The sequence below is a fragment of the Aricia agestis genome, chromosome 12, assembly GCF_905147365.1.
Source record: "Aricia agestis chromosome 12, ilAriAges1.1, whole genome shotgun sequence".
NCBI classification, from domain to species: Eukaryota; Metazoa; Arthropoda; class Insecta; order Lepidoptera; family Lycaenidae; genus Aricia; species Aricia agestis.
In genome coordinates this window covers 1,633,890-1,661,121 of record NC_056417.1, presented here as the reverse complement: position 1 = coordinate 1,661,121, position 27,232 = coordinate 1,633,890, and the positions used below count along the sequence as shown (strand labels likewise).

Sequence of the window (27,232 nt, the reverse complement as noted above, 5' to 3'; positions counted from 1 at the left end):
CAGTCTAGCTATTCACCCGGTCATCGAACTCCTAAATTCCAAATTCAACGTGTGGTATCTAGATGACGGGACCCTTGCCAGCGACGCATCTACAGTTCTTTCGGATTTTCAGACTCTGATTCGCGAATTCAAAATTATAGGCCTAGATTTGAACCTGGGGAAGTGTGAACTTTTTGTCCCTGATGATTGTGGGGATAGAGATGAGATAATATCCAGTTTCAAGGCCGTCGCCCCAGAATTATCAGTGATTGAGAAGAGTGCACTTTTTCTCTTGGGTTCACCTGTTCTAGCCGATTCTTTTCCGGACTATATAAATGAAAAAACACGGAATTTTAGTGAAAGTTTAGATCGTCTTCTCCAAATTAACAGTCACATGGCATTTACTCTGATTCGATATTGTTTATTCGTTCCAAAATTTACGTATGCTTTGCGGTGTTGTCAGCTCTGGAAGTTCCCAGAACTTCTCCATAGCTTAGATGACACCCTAAAGCATACGCTTTCCACAATTTTAAACATAAAATTTGATGAACGTTCCTGGACCCAAGCTACACTACCAGTAAGGTTCGGTGGCCTGGGAATACGAAAAACATCGGACACAGCTTTACCGGCGTTCTTGTCCTCGGTCCACGCAAATCGCGCAGTAATAGCCAAAATCTTAGAGCCCTCATCTTGCCTATTCGTCATTCCCTTTGCGGACGAGGCCAAGGATGCCTGGGACATTGCTAGTGCCGGCAGCGAGGTTCCCAAGAACACATCTTCCCAAAGGCTCTGGGACGAGCCCATCTGCGAACTGGTGCGTAATAAACTGTTTAACACGTCTACCAGCGCCGTAGAACGGGCTCGACTTTTGGCCGTGGAGAGGTGGGAGTCGGGAGCTTGGCTGCAGGCACTGCCATCTAAAAACACAGGAACATTGCTGGACCGTAATACATTCCGTCTTGCCACTGCCCTGCGTCTTGGTGTCCTCCATGTCGTCCCCCATCAGTGTGTTTGCGGCGCGCGCGTTGACAGCTATGGTCACCACGGGTTGTGCTGCTCGCGAAGTGCCGGACGCTTTTCACGGCATCACAACCTGAATGACCTCATTCGTCGGGCTCTTGTCACTGCCGGCGTGCCAGCGATACTGGAGCCCTCCGGTTTGGCGCGCGACGATGGCAAGAGACCCGATGGAATGACACTGGTGCCCTGGAATGTGGGTCGGGCCCTTGTGTGGGACGCTACTTGTGTCGACACATTCGCCTCGTCCCATATTCAGAGCACCTCGAGCTGTGCGGGCGCAGCCGCAAACCAAGCAGAGAACCTCAAGCGGCGCAAATATGAGAACCTCAGCGGAGACCTTATATTTGAACCGTTTGGGGTGGAAACTCTAGGCGCATGGGGTCCGGGGGCACATATGCTTTTTAGAGGAATATCTAAGAAGCTTGTTGAAGCCACCCGAGACCCCAGAGCTGGGAGCTACCTGGCACAGCGGATAGCAATTGCCATCCAACGTAGCAATGCTGTCAGCTTGCTGGGCACTCTGCCAGATGGGGACGACTTGGGCAAGTTTTTCTTTTTATAGTTTTATATTTATAGTTTGTATATATAATATATCTGTATATTTTAGATAGTATTTTAGTGTTTACATTTCTATCATATATGGACAATAATATTATGTTAATTGATCTTAAATAAAACCCATAATTATCAAATTAAGTTACAACATTGTTATTTAAAAAATATTAATTTTTCTCACTTTTTTGGTAAAAAGTGGGCCCCGTGCGAGTTTCTTACGCCGGTTTTTCTCGGCGGGGTTATAGTTCCCGAACCGGTGGTAGGCACCATGTAGGCATTCTGAAAATATTTTTTTAAGGCTTTTATTTTCTTGCAATCTGCCTGGTCTAGATTCTAGCCCTTTGACTAGTTCAATATTTATATTTTCTATAATAAATCTTAGGGTGGTTTCCTCTTTATTCCATTAAAAGTTTTTGTCTGATTTTGCATTAGACGGTTTGCTAGTGGGTTTGGGTGATTTTCAATACGCTTGGCGTAAGATTTTAGTCTTTCTGAGATGTTTGTTGGTTATATACCAAGGTGCGTCTGTTATCATACGAATAAGTTTTGATTGAAAACGTTGGAGGATTTCAATATTAATGTTAATAAAGAAAATATTTATTTTAAATTTATTCAGAAATAAAACAGTTTTGATTTTGATTAATTTTGATCTGCCTGATTGTTTCTATTTTAATAACAAATTATTTTATTTTCTTAGTTTACTTTAAATACTCTGTAAAATAGATAGCTATAATGCTAGAAAAAGTGTCAAGTAATCTCCACAATATCATAAACATAACATTAATTACCTGGTCAAGTTCAAATTTTTGTTAAAAGTTACATCAATACATCAAAAAAAATTGAAACAAAGTATAAAAGAATAGAATAGAATGGAATACGTTCATTTTTTTCAACACACAACATATTATACAGAATATAAAATAAAAAAGTAAAAAGGACTTAAGCTATATACAATTAAAATTATAGGTATATGTTATGTGATGTCAAAAATTGGCCCCAGCTCAGCTACACGCAGCAAGCAAGCCCGCTGCACTGGTATTCTGCAGGGGCCAAAGAGTGACTTCGCAACATAACATGCAGGGATAAACAATAAATAATTATGACTACAACAGTAAAAATAATAGACAGAAAAAAAGAAAGAACAAAGAAATAACTAATTACTTATTGTAAATAAAGATAAGTGACAGTTTTATACGTGGGAGAGCCATGCTTCGGCACGAATGGGCCGGCTCGAGAAATACCACGTTCTTACAGAAAACCGGCGTGAAACAGCGCTTGCGCTGTGTTTCGCCGAGTGAGTGAGTTTACCGGAGGCCCAATCCCCTACCCTATTCCCTTCCCTACCCTACCCTATTCCCTTCCCATCTCTACCCTCCCCTATTCCCTCTTAAAAGGCCGGCAACGCACCTGTAGCTCTTCTGATGCTGCGAGTGTGCATGGGCGACGGAAGTTGATTTCCATCAGGTGAGCCGTTTGCTCGTTTGCCCCCTTATCACATAAAAAAAAGGTAAAAAGTTACTGATTGTTCACAGTTAAAACATTTTACACAAAATGCTGTCATAAAATATGAAGCAATTTTTAATTGGCGTCAAAGGCTACAGACAGCGACCCTGACACGATTTCCTAAACGACTCATTATGAAGAATTCGCAAGGACTCACTTTTGTGTCAGCCACTTGGGCATAAGCAGATGAAATTATGACTTTGTCCGTCGAAAACCCCGCCTTTGTTACAAAAAAGCTTTCAATTAGCCCTACATTATAAATTCACTTTGCGATTAACTTTCTGAAGCTATGTTTTGGGCGAATATTTTAACGTTTCAATTATAATTTACAAGATGTTGCCTGCTCCAAAATTCTCCTGACATGCTAGAACCGTACACTTTGGGATGCAAGGCAGTATTATAATTATGCTAATGTCAGACTTCATTGGAAAATTATATATCTCTACTAGATGATGTGTCCAAATTCGGTTATAGCGTGGGAACCATAAGTCTAACCGTACCGTTTTTCCAATCATATTTTACCAGGAAAAATGTGTAGTTCCGGCGCAATAAACTAATTTTGGTGAATTTTTACGTGGGAGAGACATGCTTTGGCACGAATGGGCCGGCTCGACCGGAGAAACACCACGGGCTCACAGAAAATCAGCGTAAATATTTCGCCGAGTGAGTGAGTTTACCGGAGGCCCAATCCCCTTTTCCCTTCCCTACCCTCCCCTATTTCCTTCTCTCCCCTAATTCCTTCCCTACCCTCCCCTATTCCCTTCCCTACCCTATTCCCTCAAGGCCGGCAACGCACCTGCAGCTCTTCTGATGCTGCGCGTGTCTATGAAGTGGCGATGGAAGTTGTTTCCCATCAGGAGACCCGTTTGCTCGTTTTCCCCCTTATCTCATAAAAAAAACGGAGTTGATGTTTAAATAGCTTGTGGGTATATTTTTCAGATGTGTTCAGTGTGTGTGATATCAATATAAGTACATTGATATCTTTCAGATTTTTATCATTAGCTAGAGTTTTCTTTAATTCCTCTCCAATCATTCCCAGACGGACCCGCCGAGATAAATGAAACAGCGGAGGGATTTAATGAAAAAATAAGGTTCAATATTAATAACGTAAGAAACGAAATCTATCGGGAGACGCCGCGCGCTGCATACAAATTGGCAACCGAAGGATTATTACGGGAGCCTTCAAAATATAAATAAAAAGACAAATAAGAATTGGGGACATTATTGACGATACTTAGGAATTTAGATTGCTGTAAAAAAGGATAAATTTTTATTTTCATGATCCATTCTTATTATAATAATTGGGAAAGTGTTTCTCTGTATGTCTCATCATTTAATAGCTGTACCGATTTTGTTGACAAATAAGATGTTTTCGACAAACTCCTCCGTGACCACAGAGCCGATTGTGATAAAAAAAAATGTGCTTATCGAGTAGGTACGGAAATCAGTCAACAATACCCGAAATGTTTGCTGGGTCGACCAGTTATATATATTTTTATATGCTTTAAATATAATATAGAAAAATACGTGTGGCAGTCGGAGACTGCCGCATTAAATAATATATATAACGCATACGTCTAGTCGCACACACACAAACACCGTGCCGAAGTCTGGCAACACCGCACCCAGTGGGGTGTGTTAAATTTATTTCCTTACGCAATTTCTCCATTCGATCGTCGCGATAATAGCTATGCAACAGTTTATGAAGGTAAATGTTTATTATAGTATGAAAAATGGCTCAATGTAATGAAAATGGCTAATACAATTAATAAGGCCGTGTATATTTTACCCGGCGTCGATGCGGCGCGGTAACGATTGTGTTTTTTAATTATTAAAAGTAAATACAATCGCTGTTTATCGTTTCTGCGGCGTCGTTATTTCTGTTAACCCTTAACGAGTTATTTCTGTGTAACAAAGGTATAAATCCATACTTATACTGTGTTAAAGTCTATAGGTACGTGGTACACTAATACGTGGAAGAGCCATATTTTGGCACGGAAGGGCCGGCTCGACCGGAGATATACCACGGGCTCACAAAAAACCGGCGTGAAACAGCGCTTGCGCTGTGTTTCGCCGAGTGAGTGAGTTTACCGGAGGCCCAATCCCCTACCCTATTCCCTTCCCTACCCTCCCCTATTCCATTCCTTACCCTCCCCTAACTTATTACCCTATTCGCTCTTAAAAGGCCGGCAACGCACCTGCAGCTCTTCTGATGTTCCGAGTGTCCATGGACGACGGAAGTTGCTTTCTATCAGGTGACCCGTTTGCTCATTTGCCCCCTTATCTCATAAAAAAGGTACTTATTAATATGTGAAAGTGTGTCTGTCAATATTATGTCTGTCTGTCAGTCTATCTGTTACCTCTTCTTGCTAAGTGTCTAAACACACTCTGCTAAATTTCCGCGGCGGAAGTTCGGCTTGATTCCGCCTGCAATGTATTTTAAATTACCGAAGACACACCATGCCGAAATTCCGTCGCGTTATAGAACTTATATTATATGCGTTTGATTTTGCTGACGTAATCATGCCGAATTTCCGCCGCGGAAATTCGGCATTGTGATTAGACATTTAAACCGCTAACAATGAAGAAATTATGTATGAAGACACTTTGAGTCGAAGTTGAGGGAATACGATGCAGTTTTTATGGAATACGATGTATATATATATATATATATATATATAATATTATATGCGTTTGATTTTGCTGACGTAATCATGCCGAATTTCCGCCGCGGAAATTCGGCATTGTGATTAGACATTTAAACCGCTAACAATGAAGAAATTATGTATGAAGACACTTTGAGTCGAAGTTGAGGGAATACGATGCAGTTTTTATGGAATACGATGTGTATATATATATATATATATATATATATATATATATGTCGTAGGATGATTTGATAAATCCGTGTTTTCGCGAAATCCCTAGAATTTTCTATGAAATATGAAATAATGAAATATCAAATCATCCTACGATGTCGTAGGATGATTTGATAAATCGAATTTTTGCGAAAATTCTAGGGATTTCGCGAAAACACGGATTTATCAAATCATCCTACGACATATATAAGAATTGCTCGTTTAAAGATAATATAAGATATTATTTATTACTGTTTATTGGAATCCTTTACACGTGCCTTATTAATCACTTACAGAGTATTTTTTGTATTATAAATTCTGTATTGAGGAAAACTGTAAATTAAACACAGCCAAATAATTGTAAGCCTCTTATTTTCAAACATTTTTTTCTAATCTGTATTCATGTCTGTATAAAATTCTAATCTGTATTTTTTTTTTCAAAAATTCTAAAAAGGGAAATATGTATTTATGTATAGAAGGTGTAACAAAAATAAGTGATAATAATTTAGGGTGTGTACGTGTTCCTTGTAGAGAGTTCACTGTGAAAGTAGCAGCGCTGAAAGACCAACATTTTTTTCACTTTTGCATGGAGAAACTCGTGGCGCTGAGGTGCTAGCCCATACAAAAGTGAAAAAAAAAAATTTGGTCTTTCAGCGCTGCTACTTTGACAGTGAACTCTCTACAAGGAACACGTACACACCCTAAATTATTATCACTTATTTTTGTTACACTCTGTATAATACTTTTCCTGCTTGATGCAAAAACTACTGGACATTTTGTTTTTGCGCACACACAGTATAAAATTATATGACGTGCAGTTTGTCAAGAAAGACTGGGACGCTAAAATAAATTTTCTAAACGTTATCACGACGCGATCAAATTGTGTTTTTTTTGTCTGTGTACAATAATATAACCATATACGTGGGAGAGCCATGCTTCGGCACGAATGGGCCGGCTCGACCGGAGAAATACCACGTTCTCACAGAAAACCGGCGTGAAACAGCACTTGCGCTGTGTTTCGTCGAGTGAGTGAGTTTACCGGAGGCCCAATCCCCTACCCTATTCCCCTCTCTTCCCTCCCCTATTCCATTGCCTTCCTTACTATATTAACCTATTCCCTCTTAAAAGGCCGGCAACGCACTTGCAGCTCTTCTGATGCTGCGAATGTCACGGGCGACGGAAGTTGCTTTCCATCAGGTGACCCGTTTGCTCGTTTTCCCCCTTATTTCATTAAAAAAAATATATATATACTGTCGTAATATACTTAAAATATACTGTCGTATTATAGGTTTATGAATATAACCCTGACACATTTTTATTTGATTTCAGTTTTATACTTTTAATGTGTTTTTGACAAGCTATAGCCACCTATAGCTGTGCCGCTTTGGATGCCGGCAGCCACCGTCATTGAAATCACTGTAGGTGACTTTCATACTCTTCGTTTCTTTTATTCCAAAACACAAGAAATCTGTAATATTTTCCCAGAATAGCGCCCGAAGTAATTTTATATAGTCTCGTGTGATTGGTGTACGGCCATATTGGAATGTGGTACGGAATACTAAGGCGCTGTTATTAAATATAGATAAATACAATCTCTCCAATACCCGCGACTTCTGACGTGATTTATGAAGTAAGGATGAGCACCTGCAGCCTAATTGTTGTGGGACTAAACTTAGAATGCGTGTACGTGTAGTACGAGTTGATTTCTCGTATACGCGTTAGTTTTAAGATGTGTTTTATCAATAATGCGTTTTGATTTATCACAGTAAACATAACGAGAACTTGTTTACACACAAAGCAAAATATAATCTGAAACTTTTAGAAGGGACCAATTCAACCCAAGTAATTTTCGACGGATCAAAGCTATTGCCCTTAGTTTTCAAATAGTCAATGTTAATCAAAGGCTCATTTATTATTATCAAAAGTAGGCTACCAATATACAGGAAACAAGTATAAGTATATTGATTTCTTTTTAAATGTTTTAATGGAGCTCTAGAATTCGTTTATCGAGCGGAAACCGTTCATTTTCATCTGGGATAAACAGTGTCAGCTTATGTCCTTTCCATATTCAGCAATATACTATTGCAGTATACCAAATTTCAGCAAAATCTGTTCAGCGGCTTGGGCGTAAAGAGGTAACAGACAGACATACTGTCGAATTTATAATGCTAGTACGTATTTATTGAATACATTAATTTATGGCTGACCTGTCCTTACCACAACATTAAGCGACGGTCTAACTTGTTGTCTCACATGACCAGAATGATTAATGTTACTCATTGTTTTTACGAGAAAATCTTATAAGGCCATTTCTTATAAATTACGTAGAATGTGAGTTGGCAAGTTTATTACACGAGTATATTACGAAAGTTTATCAATCGTAAGGCGATCGATTGTTGATTAACATTTTGGAAATATCTAGTAAACTTCTTCCACAGAAATTCGTTTATCGCTCAGGAACCGTACATTTTTCCTTTCCCGGGACTCAAACTATCTCCATACCGAATATTTTAATCAGTCGGTTTCGTCGTGAAGCGTTAAGCAGATTGTCTGCTTAACGCTTCACGACGAAACATACAGACAGACAGACACACTTTCGCATTTATAATGTTAAGGTCCAATGTCAACTACTGTTAAAGTTAATGCTCGAATGAGTATCATGTTACCTCTTTCGTTTTCATACGAATTAAAGAGAAGACATGTCTTTTTAACAAGCTGTTAGCACTCAGGGTCAATTCAGACTACCACGTGACGCGTAGATGCATTTCTAAATTTGTACGGATTTGACAGATTTCTAAGAGAGAGAGAGAGTCAGAGTCTCATGCAATTGAAATCTGTCAATTCAGTACAAAAGAAATGCATCTGCTCGTCGCGTTGCAGTCTGATTTGACCCTATCAGACGTTAATGAAATTGGGCCAAAGTATTTAATAGCCACCACCAAAATATATTCATTATCTCTTTTAACCATAGCATTAGTTGACAGCTATGCCCCTATACACGTTCGCAATCTTGTATTAGTTCAGCCTACGTCGAGAGGTATTTTTCATAAGGAGGGAAAAAGGCTAGAGATATAGAGATATCTAAACTTAACGTAGTTGCGGGCATCAACTAGTAGTATTGTATTTAAATTATATAAATAAAAATAAAATATATTTTGATTATTTATTAAGAACAGATTACTTTATATTAAAAAAAATCAACAACAAACGTAACTATGGATATTTAATAAATAATAATGATAAACGCGTTATGCAGTGATTTAGTAAAAGAAAAAATATTTTGTAGTACGCGTGGTAATTCAGATATTATTATAATCTTCTATACCTATGGATGATTAATCAATCAAGAACAAATCAAGAAAAATATCAGCCACGACATGAATTTCGCGTTTTGGTCATTTTGTGATTGCCAGGACGCGTCGTAGCCGTTTTTAGAGCCACAACGCGAATTTCGCGTCGTGGCTGTTTCGCTATGACCACAACGCGTTGTCAACTATTTTTTCGCTCACTGAGCGTTTTCGGTCTTTGAGCGTAACATATTATAATATAACAAATCGCCAACAACCAGTTATATTATGATGTTCTTTAAATAAATAAACGAAACTAAATTTTACAAACGAAACAGTCGTAACATTCAGCTAAATCTATGTAAACTCGCTTGCGAATAAACTGAACTTTCGCACTGCGCTGTTGTTTGCTGCTTTAATAAGTATAAATAGGTACTCACGCTGTGTCCTTGTTTGAGCATAACTTATAATTACGCATATGAATATTAAGTAAGTTCGCCGGGTCTAATTTGTTTTAGCAAAGTTTTAGCTTAATGCCATAATAATACTAGAAATTGCCAGCAAAGGAGACTGAGCAAAAGTGGTCCGTGAACCAATACACATACCGATGATGTATTGTTGTAGGGATACCTCAACTACATCCTTGTGCAAAGGGGCATCAAAATCTAACCCTTGTTTTGAGAAAAAAATACTTTAGATTACCATTTTTATACTAAGATATTTTTGACTGTGTTATAAGTCTTATTATTTTCTCTGCAAGTCACTTGCCATCTCAAATGTCTATAATTATACAGATTTTTAGGTTTTTTTTCAAATTCCAAAATGTTTTTGCAATTGTTTGTTCAGTACATGTTACTTTCTGCCAAAAATTCATTTGCCACCTGAATAGTTTTTTTTGTTAAATACATCAACGATATGTGTATTGGTTCACGGACCACTTCCCATACAAATATGCCCAGTCTCTTTTGTTCGCGCAAGAAAAAGAAGAGAGCGTATTCGCTCTGAAAAGGTCAGCAACGCACCTGCAGCTCTTCTAATGTTACGAGTGTCCGTGGCCGACTGTAGTTGCTTTCTATCAGGTGACCCGTTTGCTCGTTTGCCCTCTTATTTTATATAAAAAATCGTTTATCAAAAATAAAAAAATATATGAAATTGGGGTGATTTCAATTTACTTTTAGAAAGTGTCTACTTATAGATAGACCAGCTTAAGCGTAACCCTCGCAGCATACTTTGAGTATGCTACGAGGGACACGCTTAAACTAGTCATCAGAGTTCGGTTACTATTTTTATATTGCGTTAACCGTACATTGTTTGAAAATAAAGGCACATTTTCCTTCCTCGGGTCTTAAAGTCTCTATTTACTACTTTTATTACAACAATAAAAATACAACAATACATGTAAATTTTTATCGGTTCATCGGTTTTTTGTCATAAATTAGTAAAAAATGAGTCGGAAGTGGGAACGTGTACAAATCTAGTGTAATATAATTACATGTAAAGCCAACTTCCGCGCCGACGACGTGAATAATTGAGTTAATTAGGAGCGGGTCAAACATCAATCAAATGTTCTCATTTAATTAATACTTGCCCCAACTAAACTGGGTTCATCATCAGCTTGAACCATAGAACTAAGAATTTACTATCTTAGTTTACTCGTAATAATCCAACCAATTGGAACGAAGTTCCTTATCGCGCGTTCGGCGTAAATTCGAAGGCTAGACAGAAAGATATTTGACCTTGATTTAACCTCGACACTTTTATTATTCTATTCATAATTCGATTATTGCCGTTCGTAATCGTTGATTTATTTCTTTCTCTATTATTCATAATTCGTTTATTGCCGTTCGTAATTGTTGATTTATCAATTGCCCCACCATACGTTTCCAGCACTGCAACGCCTGTGTTGCTAAGATTAACAGTGGCAACCACAAAAACCCTTTGATATTATGTTCTCATTGGTACCCGAGGGAATAGGGACAAGCTGTAAACGTACCCATGACTAGGACAAATCTATTGATCCTTTTATGATCAAATGTGGCCAGCTATTTAGGCACTAGGTCGTGACGAAAAATTTAAAATACTATATGACGCCCGCAACTCCGTTGCGCCAAATTCGATTACCGCGCGGGAACCGTACATTTTTTCAGGATAAAAAGTAACCTATGTCTTTACCCGGGATTCAAAGTATCTTCAAACGAAACAGTAAAATCGGTTCAGCGGTTTGAGCGTGAAGAGGTAACAGACAGACAGACATACACTTTCGCATATAATATTAGTATGGATATCATGAAATTGCCTCGGCCTGTGATTTTTGCTACAGTTATTTAGTAGCCTATTCAACAGGTGATCTATCCATTCCAGATAAAAACTATCTGATTGACCAATATAATTGGAATCGGACTGTAAGTTGGCCCATCGCCAGCCATCTTTTAAGGCCGGTCCGTCAATTTGACAGTTTTTTGCCCCTTCCATATCCCCGGAGATTTACGTCGTCCGACAGTTTGCGTGTGACACTTTTATAGTGTATTTTGCATTTTAGTGTTGCCCTTGGGACAAAGGGTTGGTACAGTATAAATTTAAACAGTAGTGTAACTTAGTCGCTCTCTTGAATTTGCAATGCAGTGATACAGACAGTTGTGTGTGTCTGTGTATGTAAGTGTGTACGTGCGCGCACTCGGTTTTAAATTTTGTTAGTCTCGCTAAACTTCGAAAATGGCTTAGCTGATTTGGCTAATTTTAGTCATGAAATATGATGTCATAGCATCATCATAATAATTAAAGGCTTTTAGAATCCGACTTTTGGAAATCCGAATTATTATTAGCAATGCTGAAAAGTGATACGTGTATCGTGAGTGATTAATTAAATCACCGTAGCATAACGCAACTTCAAAAGGTTGTATCCTTACAATATTTGAATGTGATAATACTGGGTATTGTGTATAATGTGACTCTAGAGAATCCAACGGTAAGGTTTTTGCATAAATTGTCCTATTGTTAAGTTCCCAACCTATTCACGGTAGACTATCGTAATTAAAATTGTGCTTTTATATCTGTTTGAGAAATTAGCAAGATATGTTATTGACTACGTACTACAACTAAAAATAACGAAAATTAATAAATAGTGAATATCATCATTCATCATCATATATAATTTATTAATACTTGTTTTTGTTATTCGTTGTACGCGAGCGAAAAATTTTGGATCCCTTTGGACAAAAAATGCGGAAACGTAGGCGAATGAAATTTTGCACTGTTATAGTTTATATGGTGATGGAGTGCATCAAGCTAATATTATTTTGAGATTATGATTTTATCATAATTTTTTTAACAAATAAAACATTACACACACTACAATATACACACAAACATCTTTTCGGCTCGCAGTCTTGCCAGACATATGAGCCGAGACGAGCTACGAGTAAAATTTCAAGATGGCGAACTTGCGCGGCAATCTTTCAGTACGCGGTTTTTAGATGACACACAGGCGATTAAGATCGTCAAGTCATAATTCCGCGTACTTACTCGCACGTCTGTCACCCCTTTAAAGTCACCGACATAGTGCAGAGAATCAGTACGCTGAAGTGGAACTGGGCTGGTAACGTAGCTCGAAGAACAGACGATCGCTGGAGCAAACTTACTCTGGAATGGAGACCAAGGCTGGGTAAACGGGGTGTAGGTTGACCTCCAACTAGGTGGGACGACGATCTCCGTTTAGTTGCGGGCCCATGTTGGATGCGAGTAGCAGGAGATTGGATGCGAGAGCATCTTGGCGTTCATTGAGAGAGGCCTATGTCCAGCAGTGGACGAATATAGGCTGATATGACGATGATGATATATTGACATACAAAGACTCATTTACATTTAGAATATTAGTATCGCTTAAATATAGAAACTAATCTCCAAGCAACGTCCTTATTCCATTGTTCTGCACTGCACTGCACACATAATTAGCGGCGTCAAACACGAGAACACCAGCACAAGTGCAGATCGTCTGTCGCAAAAACTGACGTAACGAAGCGTAACCACTTGCAGCGTTACAGAGTAGACGCGCACAGACTATACGGGCTATAAGTTATAATACTTTAGGGCGTGTACATGTCCCTTACATGGGCGCTGTTAAGCATTCATGTACCATCACTCACAAAAAACGTATTGAGCTATAAATGCAGTTAATATTTTCTTTAGATCATTCGGAACAAGACTGCATTCAAAATTCAACAAAAAAGCTGTGGGTTAGTACACAAATGCTTGACCATAATTATGGTCGCTTTACTTTTTTTGTTACACCTTGTATAATATACAAGATGTAACAAAAAAAGTGATATCACTTTAGGGTGTGCATATGAGAAATTGACAATGAAACTAGCAGCGCTGAAAGACTATATGAGCAAATGTAGGATGTTGGCGCGGTTCTCATAGAAGTCAAAAATAAGTCTTTCAGTGCTGCTACTTTTACTTTTAACTCTCTTCAAGGAACACATACACACCCTAAAATATTATAACTTATTTTTTACACCCTGTTTAATTAAGTCTACGACGCTGGTTTCAGACGATGGCTGGTTTCATTGAAATCATGCCAGCTCAGTACACAAGAGTACTCTTTCTGCCTTTACTCTCGTAATCCACTGGGACAGATGACCGACATGACCAGACTATTATTTTAAATTACATTGATATTTAGTATTTATGTTTTTTTTTTGTATATTCTATTATCTTTTGTCGTTTTAGTATAGTATTAGTTTTACTTTTAACGAGCATAATAATATACTATTATTGTATGTTTTCGTGCACGTCCTATCTGCTATTTTTATCCTATCTCTCTCCGTAGGGCTGCTGCAAGAGATTTCTTTTTAGAAATAAGCAGATCCTTTATGTCGTCTTTCTATGTAAACTGTTGTATTATTGTAATGTTTTCCTGTGCGCAATAAATTATGAATAAATAAATTATTGTCATACAAGCAGATAACTAGCACCTGCATTGTCCTCAGCGAAATGATAACATTTTGGACGTGGGAATCGAACTGACGAACTCTCACACTCAGCCACACAGCTCATTCAATTTCATAAACCTTTCAGCTCACTGAAAAACCTTTATAACCCTGATGTAGCCAGATAACTTTAACGAGAGACGCTTTCTTTGTAACTTTAGTAGTCTCTCAACGCTCATTACTCTGTAGTACACATAAGGCGGGTACGAACGTGCGTTCAGCGAGCTCCTCAGTAAATAGCGTCTAAAACTTTCCTTAACCTCTTTGAATTTAATTTCGGATATGTGTCTCAAGCCAGCTAACTAACGTAAGATTTAATTTAAAAAAAAAACGAGATGAACTCCCAGAGTTGCCACAGAAGTGAAAACGAAGTAGCAGGCGCAGGAATACATTTACATTGCGATTAAAATAGAGTGGGGATATGACTTCTTCTCTTATCTTTTTTTTAACGGGCTTTGGCCCATTACACATTCCCACCACTGTATCTCCTATGTCGCCAGGATCGACAGCGGTATCCAACCACGAAAACCCTGTGATATGATGTCATGCCCGAGGGACATGCTAAAACTGTCTTGGGACCCGCAACGAAATTAATAATAATAATATCATCTATGGACGCTTCACGCCACGTCAGTCTGGCCCTGCTAAGTACCTGAAGGACTTGTGTTACAGATACCAGACAACGGAAATATATTTAATACTTTTGTACTATACATATATTTAAGATTTGTATTATATCATACACATATTTAATACACAACCAGACCCGGGAACATTGAAAACTTTTTGTTCCGTCGGCGGGTTTCGAACACGCGACACTCGGCTTGAGCTGCCACACACTCAACCAATTGAGCCACAGAAAAAAAAAATATCTTTATTTTCTCAAAATAGCCATTACATCAAAACATGAGACCTCCCCATTAAGTTAGTAATTTGTGTTGGGGTTGTCTCGCTCATCCCTCCAATGAATACATATTTGAGAAACTTAATGCTAATAAAAAATGCAGTTGCAAAATAAAAAGGAAAGAAAAACAATAATTAGAAATAAAAAACAAATACAAATCATTTTTAAAGAAAGTATTTTAAGCTGACGTATTCAACAATGGACTACAATGTAGGTGTGTGTGTGTCTGTATGTGTGCGTGTGTGTGTGTGAAACAGAGGTCGTCTAAATTAATCAGAAGAAATTAGGAGGAGTAGGAAGAACACAGAAACGAATCAAAGGAATAATGTGTTCTCTAATCTTCCTCAGTCTTACGAATTTTTGGTTAAGGGCCTATTCTCATGACTCAAATGAATTTGATGGCGATATTTTAGTCACGAGAATAGGGCCTTGTCTAGACGTGAGTTTAACATTTTCAACCATTCCAAAAAAAGCACAACGCGCGCTGCTGTACTGTTTTTGTTTTTTTTTAGGTTTGCTAGCACTACCAGAGTGCAAACCATTATTATTTAATGCTTTTTGGGTTTTACAGGGTGTAACAAAACTAAGTGATATGTGTATGGGTTTCCTGTATACAGTTCGCTGTGAAAGTAGCAACGCTAGAAGAGTAATTGTTTTTTCTTTTGTATAGAAAAATTCATGACGCAAATGACAAAAAAGTTGCTATTTCACCTACTTTCACGGTCAACTCTATACAAGGGACACATACACACCCTAAAGTATTATCTCTTAGTATTGTTACACGTTATATACGTCATTAGTCTAACAATCTTACCTCTAATTACTTTGCAGATCGTTTATTTAATGAGAGGAGATGGTAACCATTGAAGATTAATTCAAGTGGGAATCTCGGGGGGACTTTTTGTAGGAAATCTTATTTACTCCGAGTGAGTGTTTCTGTGTGGTCCAAGGTGCATGCGAGAGCGATAAACTGGTTAATATGATAAGTTTATTTTTATTTACACATATGAAACAAAACGGTAATAAATCACAATCTCTTAGTAATCCAGTCATCAATCAATCAAGTTAAACATTAATAGTGTATTGGTCAAAGAGCAAAAATTGGACACAGCCAAGACTTTATTTTCCGTCAGAATAATAATGCTTCAAAAGCCCCCATCGATACCGTAATTGCCGCGCCATACCGGAATGGCAGCGGCGCGGCGAGCACTTTCAGTATAGTTTAAAATATGACACTGAAAGTGCTCGCCGCGCCGCTGCCATTCTAGTGTGGCGCGGCCCTAAGACCTAAAAGTTAATTGTCATTATTGAAGGTCAAAAGGTTTTTATAGTTTTCTCGGTTAGGGTAACTTAGACCAAAGTTGTAGATGTATTTAAATTATCCACAAACATGGCACATAAAGTATTTTCTATGAGAGTCATAAAACAATCTCAACATATTTTCGCGATTTCAAGAGTAATAGCAGGTAATGCAAGAGTAATAGCAGGTAATAGTGCATTACCTGCTATTACTCTTGCAATCGCGGAATCCAGTACCCAGGTTTTAAAATGTAAACGTTCTTTCCGCCTGTAACCTAGACCAGAGCTTGCGGCCAGCAAATTTAATCGCTATGTCGAGTTAGTGCTGCCTTTTATCGCAGGCGAAATTGAGTGTTTGTTTTATTTTAAATCGATCATCCAACCGGGCCTTTTAAGAATTCATGATTAGATTGAATAACTCGCAAAATGGCCGCCGGACTGGAAGCGAATTTTCCTTACATTATATAAATTGATTTGAAAATGCTTTTTATAACGGTTCATAGTCTTTATAATTATTCTCTAATGTTTTAGATCCAAAACTTAAATTATGGACTAATTTCCGATCTGTAACCTTTTACGCTTAACCCGCTTAATAGTTTTTGATAAAATTTGGTAAAAAGAATACTTCAAGACTCCGGGAAAGGTCAAAGGGCATAAAATAGGTTCATCCTACCGAATAACATGTTTCCGATTAAGAAAGCGGGTAACATTTTGTTTAGAATAACTTTATTAATAACAAAAATAACAACGAAAATATCTGTTATTAGCAAAAAAATTCCAACAAAAACTATCATCATAATCTGAATAATGTGAAAACTATTTTAGCTTTCACACCGTCATCTGACCGGCCGGCGGCCGCTGTGAAGCAAAGTCGGTAAAAACACCCGGGGGCCCCGACGTCTGAACTCGACGTGTCAACGGAAAATAACGAAAAGTTACCAGTGTGGCCACGAGAGGAGCGACTCAATAGCTCTTTCCATATCTATATAATATATAAAAATAGATTTTCAATTGTGTTAGTAACGCTAAAACTCGAAAAAGGCTGAACGGATTGGGCTAATTTTAGTCTTAAAATATTCGTAGAAGTCGTTTTAAAGTGAAGTTCACCGGGACAGCTAGTTTTGCTACTAATGGTAAGGTCTGCTGTGTTAACTAATATGTGACCTTTTCATGCTTTACCTAGTAATAATAGTATTTCGTCTTTGTTCTAATAGAGCAGTTGAAATACTCATATAATGAGGGTTGTTGAAATTTTTTTGCCACCAGCCCTAGTAGACAAGTGGCAAGCGATTATCGTATACGCCAACAAAATGTATGCGATTTGACATAAGTCATCGCTTCGCTAGCGAATACTAATGTCAAATCCTACATTTTGTGAGCGTTTACGATAATCGCTTGCCACTTGTCTACTAGGAGTACTAGGGCAGGTACCGCGATATAGCCGTCGGGTCTATCGTGTCAAACTGCTATCATATGTCACGATATAGCTGTCGTGTGTCATGATAATAATATGTCTATTTGACACTCATTGTTTCAGTTTACGTTTAGTCATCATTGACTTAATATTTATTTATTTTATTTGTTTATTTTATTCCGGAAACTAGTAATTTAGTGACAATATGAATAAATACATAGCAAGAAGATACACAATTATGTTGTTTTCGCACGTAGAAATAATATTACCCAACTAAAGGGCGTAAATGCGGAGTCTGCTTATAATTTCCCTGATGATAATTTGTAGGTAACAACTGACAAGACCTACTAGTCAAATGGCAAGCGCCTATCGTAAACGCCAACAAAATGTATGCGATTTAACATAAGTAATCGCTTCGCTAGCGAGTACTAATGTCAAATCCTATACATTTTGTTGCCGTTTACGATAATCGCTTGCCACTTGTCTACAGGGCCAGGTTTGAACTCACTCAGCGAAGCACAATGCAAACATTTAATTCCACTTCTCAGTGTACTTATAATTTTTTTGCAGGTTATTTTAAGCACATATAATATAACCTAAGGTACCAATATTAATAGGATTTCTGCCAACGATTGGGTAGTTTGCCCCTTTTACTATGTGTATTATAAAACGTTATAACTTGTTCCATTGTGACGAAATCGCTATCTATTTGTGGAATGTGTCTTAGATTAAAAAGTTTACTTTGTTTTTTACATCAACGAAAAGGATATAAAAGAAGGAACGGCCCACAAAATTTATTACTGACAATAAGAACTTTTTTACGTTCAAGATTTTATTCCACTTTTAATATGCTCTAAATTAGGGGTTCCTATTCTAAGTGGTGTCATTAACTAATTATATTTGAAAATGAGACTTCAAAAATATTGTTTGTTCTAAAAGTAGGAAAGTATAATTTTATGTACAGTGTTACACCCTCCAAAACTGATGAACTGATTTTGATCCGGTTTTATTATTTCAGTGTACGTTATTGAGAGTAAATTTTACAGCTATATTAGCAGATCAGGCGGAAAAATTAGCGTAAATCACGTCTGAAATACCTACAGGACTTCGGCCTGACTGAGAATAGCACAAAACTCGGAAGATCTTCCTTTAAGTCTTGCCACATATACGTATTTTGTTCATCGACACCACCGTTGTTGCCAGAGGTTAGGTTGTGCATTATGCCTGTCCTAACCTACGGTGCACAAACTTGGTCGTTGACCGATTCACAAAAGTCCCAACTCGGGGTTTGTCAAAGAGCAACGGAGCGCGGTATGTTAGGAGTATAACTTCTGGACAAAATAAGTAATACCACACTGCGCTCTAACAGGTATCAAGGATGTGTCAAAGCTGCACAGCTGAATTGGGATTGGGCGGGTCACGTTGGCCGTATGCATTTCGACCGCTGGGCAAGAATCTCAACAGAGTGGGCACCTTAAGACGGACGCCGAGGCTGGCCTAGAAAAAGATGGCGTGATGAGTTGGAGGCATAGCTTAGGAGTCACAATTATTAACCTTATTTCCGTGGTCCCCCTTAAGTTCTTTAACTTTCGGTCATTGCAACTTTGTGCTGTCTCCCGCTTTCATGGGGAGGGAAACTAGAATCTTCCTACTCCTCCTATTTTCTTCTGATTAATTTCGTTGCGGGTCTCAACTCCCAAGACAGTTTAGCATGTCCCTCGGGCTCCCTGAGATCATATCAAATGGTTTTTGTGGTTGGATACCGCTGTCGATCCTGGCGACACAGGAGATACAGTGGTGAGAATGTGTGGTGGGCCAAAGCCCGTTAAAAAAATACCAGCCAGGCTGGCCAGCGGTGGCGCAGAGAGAGAAGTCTTTGGGGGAGGCCTTTGCCCAGCAGTGGGACAGTTTAGGTAAATAAATTAATAATTTTATTTTGCATCTTACTACTGACTGCATAATATTTTTATGTGTAAACACCATACCAGCTATATTTTGATAATAATCTTGCAGTAATAAAATTCCATCCTTGATAAACATTTTACGAGCGCAGAAGGGTTGCAGCTTATTTAGGGGCTATTACGTTGAAAATATACTTAATATTTTATACCACCATAAATTATCCATAAGAAAACAATAATTGTAACAAGTAAATGTACTAGGAGCTTAATACGTTCTTACTAAATAGTAAGTACCTAATAATTTTCGTGTTATACGAGTATAAGGCTATGAAATGAAAATATATGAAAATACGATGAAATGAAAAATAATAAGAAAATATATAAAATTAAAATGTCCTCCTGTCTCAAAGCAAAATATATTGAAATGGTTGTGATGAACCTGACGAACATAAAGCCTCTTCACGCGCTTACGCACACATGTATAAAACTACGCTACTTTGCCTCACTAAAAAATACTCTTAGGCTGGTATAAATAGTCAGTACTCAAGATGCATCTCGTTCTCAAGACACGGTTCAGGCTCTGTGATTGGTTGGCTGTCAAAATTTTGACCAATCACAGCTGAGCCAAACCGCGTCTCGAGACTCACATCTTAAGTCCTGACTATTTGTACCAGCCTTACTGTATTGTCTACAAAACTCTGTCTATACATTTCGAGTGGCCAAATATACTTTGGCCAGTTTTTATACACAGCCAGCAGCGCCCCCGCCCACGTTCATTTCAAGCCTTGTCGGACTAGCTGTCATCTGTCAAATTCTGTGGTCAAAGTTAAGGTTAAAGTTAAAATTAGCCTTAACTATAACCATAACTATGACCATATTTTTAACTTTAACCACGCCTCTGGTGCAACCCACCCTTAGGGTTAAATTATAATGAAATCAGATGCTTGGTGTTTTTTAAAAATATATTATAAACTTGTAAGAACTAGATATTGTCCTTTTTTATAAAATCTTCCACGCATTTTATTTTATATTTTTATTCATTTAATTCAAATTAATTTCATATTTTGAATAAACCTACTCTCTCTATCTTTATAACCATTCCATTGGGTCTCAAAGGGAGAAGGTGCACTCTTGTATTGCGTACACACTTGGGCGCTATTAAATCATTCCCGCGTTTTGGTTTGTATTTCTGCAGTTACCTGTTTCATTGTAAGAACTGACAACCGTCACTGAAACCGAGTGCATTACTTATTAATTTATTTTTGTTTAAAATTCTTGCACATGCCTCGTGGCATTTTCTTCCAGCCAAACTTTAGGGTGATGCAGAGATAGTGATGCTTAACACTATCTCTGCTCATCTCTGAAGATAAAGAAAATTATATTGCCTCGTTCAACAGCATCCGCCATTTTCCTGGGCACACGGGGTAAAGTTGAAAAGTGTCACCTGGGATGGCCCATCGCTAGATAACGCGCGCAACACATTAGGTCGCAGGGCGGGGAGTCGGGACACATCACCTCCTTCAAACTTCGCCGCATTATAAACTTTGTAATTATATGATAATCCAGACTTTTACACTCAAATAGCTCGCCCGGGGACTTTTTTAATATGACGCCTGAGTACGTTATAGTAACTTTTATATTTTCGGTTCTGAATAGCAGCTCTGAGATTAATCTTCACATTATCTGACTTCTACAGTTTATTTATATATTATGTCTACATCAGTTTTTCTTATTTACTTATAATTATATCTGACCCGAAACAGTCAACATATTAAATTGCAGTGCCTGTTCTAAAGCCCGTTATTTCGGGTATGTCTTCTGGGGCTAGCTTCCTGCTGTGATAGCACAGGCCGTCTGCTCTCTTTCACTCTTGTATTGTTAAATGAATCTATCCAGATGGGTAATATGCACCGTCAGAGCTGCCTTCAGACTTACCCGACAAGCTCATAAAATTCAACAAAATCGACTCAGCAAGATGAAGTTTGGCAACAAATATCGGGACACGACAAATTAAAATATAAGATTGGACTATAAAATTGTAAGGGCCTGTCTCACCACTTCCTGATTAACTTGACAGATCAAGTATGGAGAATCTGTCAAAACAGTTGTGAATAGCCTATTCGGCACTTTATGAGGAAGTGGTGAAAGAGGCCCTAAGAGTTTGGTACAGGAGATAAATGATAACGACTGTAGGATCAAAAAACAGTGTTATGTAACACAAAATATAATGTGTTACATTTAACTCTTTATACACTAAGGGCCTGTTTCACCACTTACTGATAAGTGCCGGACTTATCTGACAGACAGGACAGATGGAGTATAGAGTCTGTCAGATAAGTTGTGGATAGCCTATCCGACACTTATCAGTAAGTGGTGAAATAGGCCCTTAGGGATCTAAGTCATCGATACAAGGGTAGATTCTTATCCCGTGCCCAGTATACAATTTCAGTAGCCGGGTGAGCTAGGTGTAAATCGCCAGCACTAAAACTACACCTAGCAGCATACATTTTTAAATTTATGGCCAGCAGACTCCGGCACGTCGCACGTTCATATGTAAGACGTGGGAGCTTATTCTGTTAGCTCGAACGTAATGAAGATACGAGAGCGTCGAGTTAGTTTGTAAAGACGCTCGGAAATGAATGTATTTTGTAAGACGTTGAAATTAGAAGTTTATGTTGTATGATTTATTTTTTGATAATAATTATGCTTTTTAAGCATTGTGCGCCTCAAACGCATAATATATTTAAACACAAGTTTGACATTTTTAAACATCCCAAAAAAGAACACAACTCCAATATAGAATTTGTTAGCTCAATAAAGTTGTAGACTACAAGCTAGCTGCAAGCCCATAAAGAAAATTAACAGGTGAAATGAACCAATGACAATATCGATTAAAAGGAGGCTGTTACTTTGTCTTAAAATAACTCTAAGCACTATGTCGTAATTTCTGAGCGGTACAGGTAGTACGCGGTGAGGGTTGCCTTATAGGGTTGCGACCACAAAAATAAATCAAGATAGAACGGCGACGCACGTGCGTTGCTAAGGAATCGATCGTGTCAATTTTGCTTTGCTTTTAGTTAGAACAAATAATTAACCCGTGGAAAGAAATACCTCCTTTTGACCGAACCACTTTCGTACTTCTGTTTTTACAATTAGACACTGCACAATGAGGCATTTTTACGCAACCGCTTCGGTGTAATCAAGTCGAGACGTGCGCGCTGACTAAATGAACTTTCAACAAATCTTGCTCACTTGTGCAAGATTGAAACACGCGTACTCCACCCGCTTAGCCGTTCTATCTTGATTTCTGTGGTTGCGACCCAGAGGTTTCAGCCACTGCGCTAGAAAAAATGTACGGCGTTATTTGCATACATAATAACAGCCTTCTAAGCGATATTCACGTTGGTTCATATCACCCGTTAATTTTCTTCATGGGCTTGTAGTCTAGTAATATTAAGGTACGCGCACAGTTTGTCGGCGCGTGCCGGGGCTCACCGGGGTGGATCGGGGCTCAGCGCAGCGCAAAATGCGCTATAGCACACAAAATCCGTCAATGCGATAATAAATCGCATTGACGGATTTTGAGTACTTTGGATAGCTCCAGTGTGACCACTCTTAAATCACTCGTGACTCGATATATCAAAAACGTTGCTATATTCTACTAAAATCTACTAGACCGTGTTTTAGCTTCTACCGAAAATCTGCCGTTATTAATAAATGTATTCTACGTGGTTGAAACTAAAATAAAACTAAAATGTTTATATGGACTGTCTTCATTATGCATTTTAAATTTTTATATTATTTGTTATAAAATATCTATCTTCTACTAAAATTTACAAAAAAATTTGGACTACTAAATCGTCATTCATTTGACCTCAAATCTACCAAAAATGGAAATCTATGTGAAGTGTGGTCACACTGTTGCCGGGGCGCAGCGGGTTGTCGGGCCTTGCCGCATTGACGGAAATCCGCTGCGCCTCGACACATTTTGCGATACGTGCATTCGCTTCCATACAAAATTTATGGAGGCGGATTTTTGCGATGAGCCCCGGCACGCTGAGCCCCGGCACGGCCCGTCTCAATGGGCTTACTCCTTTACGCGGCTAACATTTCTCACCCCCTACATCGCGTTACCATCGAGATCCCACCCAGAATAGGGCGCCAACATTAATATAATATGACATCTCGCTGTACAAGCTACGGGCAAGTTGGCACGTTTTCGATTCTATTTAAAATCGCTGAATTGTTAATAAACGGATCGTAGTGCGGCCCGATTCTCAATACGAGTCGGACTTCAAATATTTAACCGCATTCTCTCCATTTTTTGCTTTAACAAAGCTCCGTTTTGAGTTGTAGTCGGAATATTTTTTAGATTTATTTAATTCAGAATAGAAAAAGAATATACATTCTGCCAATGCTGTTGAAAATTTTGTGAAATAAAAATACTATGTATTGTAGTCAACCACTACAATACTATCCTAAATACCATACGTGAAAACATTGATAGGATGTAAAGCTCGTCACAGACTTAGCTATAATATCGACCTATGCAAAGAACAAAGTCACATTTGCAAACTCTCTACTTTTCAGGAGAGCAATATAAAGTTTGTCTTACTCAAATTTAGCTACAACTTTTTTTCCACTAGTTCTTTATACTTGATTCTTTTAAAATACGTATATAATAGTATTATGCATTGATTCTTATCAAAACAATAAATTGAAATCCAATATTTTAAAAAATAGTAGTTTATATATGCACATATGACCATTTCTTGCGGAAATCACTGTACAAATGTGTGTCATATATGCAAATGAAACCTTGTTCTTGGAAAGAGTGCTGGTAGGTGCTGGTACCAAGTGTAATTAAAACTTTGTTCTTAGTAAATTCTGAGCGCTAAGAGGTTTTATTTGTTAAAGGGCATAAAAAGACACAAAGAAATGAAAAAATAAACATTTATTAAGTAATCACAGTATGCAACATAATAATCATAGGTAATTAAATTTTTTAATTGTTTTTATAACACCATGTTACATAAAATATTATATTATAATAATAATCAACAAAATAACACTGAATGTCGTGTAAGTATAACATTATTTTTATATAAAAAAATCTTAGGATATTACCTAATCTCAAAGGAACTAAAAAATCAACGAGCTTTAACTAATTAGGTACATAATTATAAAAAATGGTATTTCCCTGGGTCACGACATTTTTAGGGGCACGGTTTAGCTAGGGTAGGCAGGGTAAGTGGAGTAGGTAGGGTAGGTAGGGTAGGTAGGGTAGGTAGGGTAGGTAAGGTAGGTAGGGTAGGTAGAGTAGGTAGGGTAGGTAAGGTAGGAAGGGTTGGTAGGTAGGGTAGGTAAGGTAGGAAGGGTTGGTAGGTAGGGTAGGTAAGCTAGGAAGGGTAGGCAGGGTAGGTATGGTAGGTAGGCTAGGTAGGCTAGGTAGGGTAGTATAAAAATGACATAAAAATTATAAATATTGCTAAAAATCTTTACTAATTAACATTATTTTATGAGATCAATATATTTTATGAGATCAAAACGTTAACATAATTATTATTATTATGCTTAGCTCCTTCTTAGAAAATGCAATCAATAAATGACACAGCTGAAGGTCAAAAAATAATTAAAAATACAAATAAAAATTGTTTCTTCACAACGTAATTAAGTACCAATAAAATTATAGGTCAAAAAAGTAATCAAAATATATCAGTCTTCTTCACTATCACTACTTATATTATCATTAGCGTTATTATTGTCGCCTGAATAAGGGAGAGATCGGAAATAATTCGCATATTGAGCAGGTATAATTCCCGAATCAAGTAAACTTATCAGATCCTTGTGTTTATCTTCAGATAAATTTAATGGCTTTTTGTAAGCTTGCTGTAAGATTGGTACAGAAGAAACGGCATTGCGGCGAGTATTAGAGCATATTAAAATCGTTTTGTAGTCTATTTCGTTAAGATCATATTTATACAACAGCTTGTTAGGTTCTGAATTATCCACGAATACTTCTCTTAAACTATTCCACGACACTTTAACTCCTTCTGTGTTTTTATCCCAAAATTTATTATTGACATGCATTTTTAGTTCAAAAAATTTATTTTGTGTCATATTTCGGACTTCATAAGGATAATCTGTACATTTCGCCCAGCGAACTAGCAAACGCCATTCGTATAGCCCCCTGCGGTAGTGGTGAAACAGAAAATGACCGTGCTTGATGACACGACGTTGAAGCAGCTTCAGGATCATTTTCTGAAAACAAAAATGTATGAAAATAAAACATCGTTACAAATAACAAAACAAAAAAGTGCAAATGGATATAAATTTTTGCATATTAATATTTCATATAAAAAATATAAATATTTATTGAGATTTAAACAGTTTTTAAGTAGAACAAAGGCTTATCTTAATATAATAACCAAGAACAAGATTTCATTTACAAATAGACCTCTCGATTTTAAAACGAGTTCCCTCAAACAAAGTAACATTTGCATATAGACCCTATATTTTATACATAACTTCCGACTAATAAAGTAACAAGCATATAAAAATACACAAAACTTATTGATTATCATGTTATTTAATATAATTTTTTAAAGACTGAATGAATTGAAATTTTCTTTTTTTATGCTTTTCAATAAAAGCTAATATTTCCATAGAAAAAAGTTCTATTTGAATATGGAACCGTGCATCTGACTATTTTGGATTTAAAAAATATCTATGCAAGAAATATCACAATTTTTTTTTAGAATAATCAATATATATGTATGTAATTCAACTATTAATCTAAATAACTAAAGTTTAATTTACTTACCAGGAATATTGATTTCTCCATTATTTATCCCAGCGGAGTTTGTCGTAACACGGTTAATATTATCATTAAGCGAGTTAAATAGCATATTTAGCATGCGTTTCGAGCGTGTTGGTTTCATTTTAAATAATTAAATATAGTTATAAATGCGTAAGCAGCTAATTTTCGCAGAAGCGTGCGCGCGTCCTTCTCTCCATAGAACATACTCACAACTATCGATGTCCCCCACCCCGCGCGCTGCGTTCGCGCCGCACCGGACAGAGGTTAACGACACATATGGAGCTGGGACGTTGTTTTTCGGACAGCCAAACTAAATAGGATTTTGTTCGACTGCTATCTTTGGAACTACGTAACATTTTTAAATTTTCATTTTTTTTGTGAAATGTAGAGGTCCGTTGACCGTAAAAAATGCAATAAAAATACTTTGGTAATATTTTCAAATAAAACTTTGTTCTTTGCATAGGTCGATATATATTAATATTTTTATAGCTAGGCATATTACTATATATTTTCTATACTAATTTTCGCGCGACCGCACACTCAGCTATAATATATTTCTGGTAACTACTCAAATATATATTAAAGTACGGTATATTAATATATATTATAGCTAAGTCTGTGACGGGCTTTAGGGTAATTACCCAAATACGTCAAAGAAGGGAAATGTTCTTCTAGTATTTTCCTTTGGTTCTAGCAAGAGCATA

General features: G+C 37.5%; 1 long non-coding RNA gene across 1 annotated transcript; it reads left to right on the top strand.

The window, feature by feature from the left end:
- The first annotated feature begins 217 nt into the window (after positions 1-217).
- On the top strand, positions 218-25,645 carry LOC121732336. The gene is made up of 4 exons (XR_006036355.1): positions 218-640; positions 16,389-16,394; positions 21,139-21,145; positions 25,636-25,645. It is a non-coding gene; the product is annotated as an uncharacterized LOC121732336 (long non-coding RNA).
- The last annotated feature ends 1,587 nt before the right edge of the window (positions 25,646-27,232 follow it).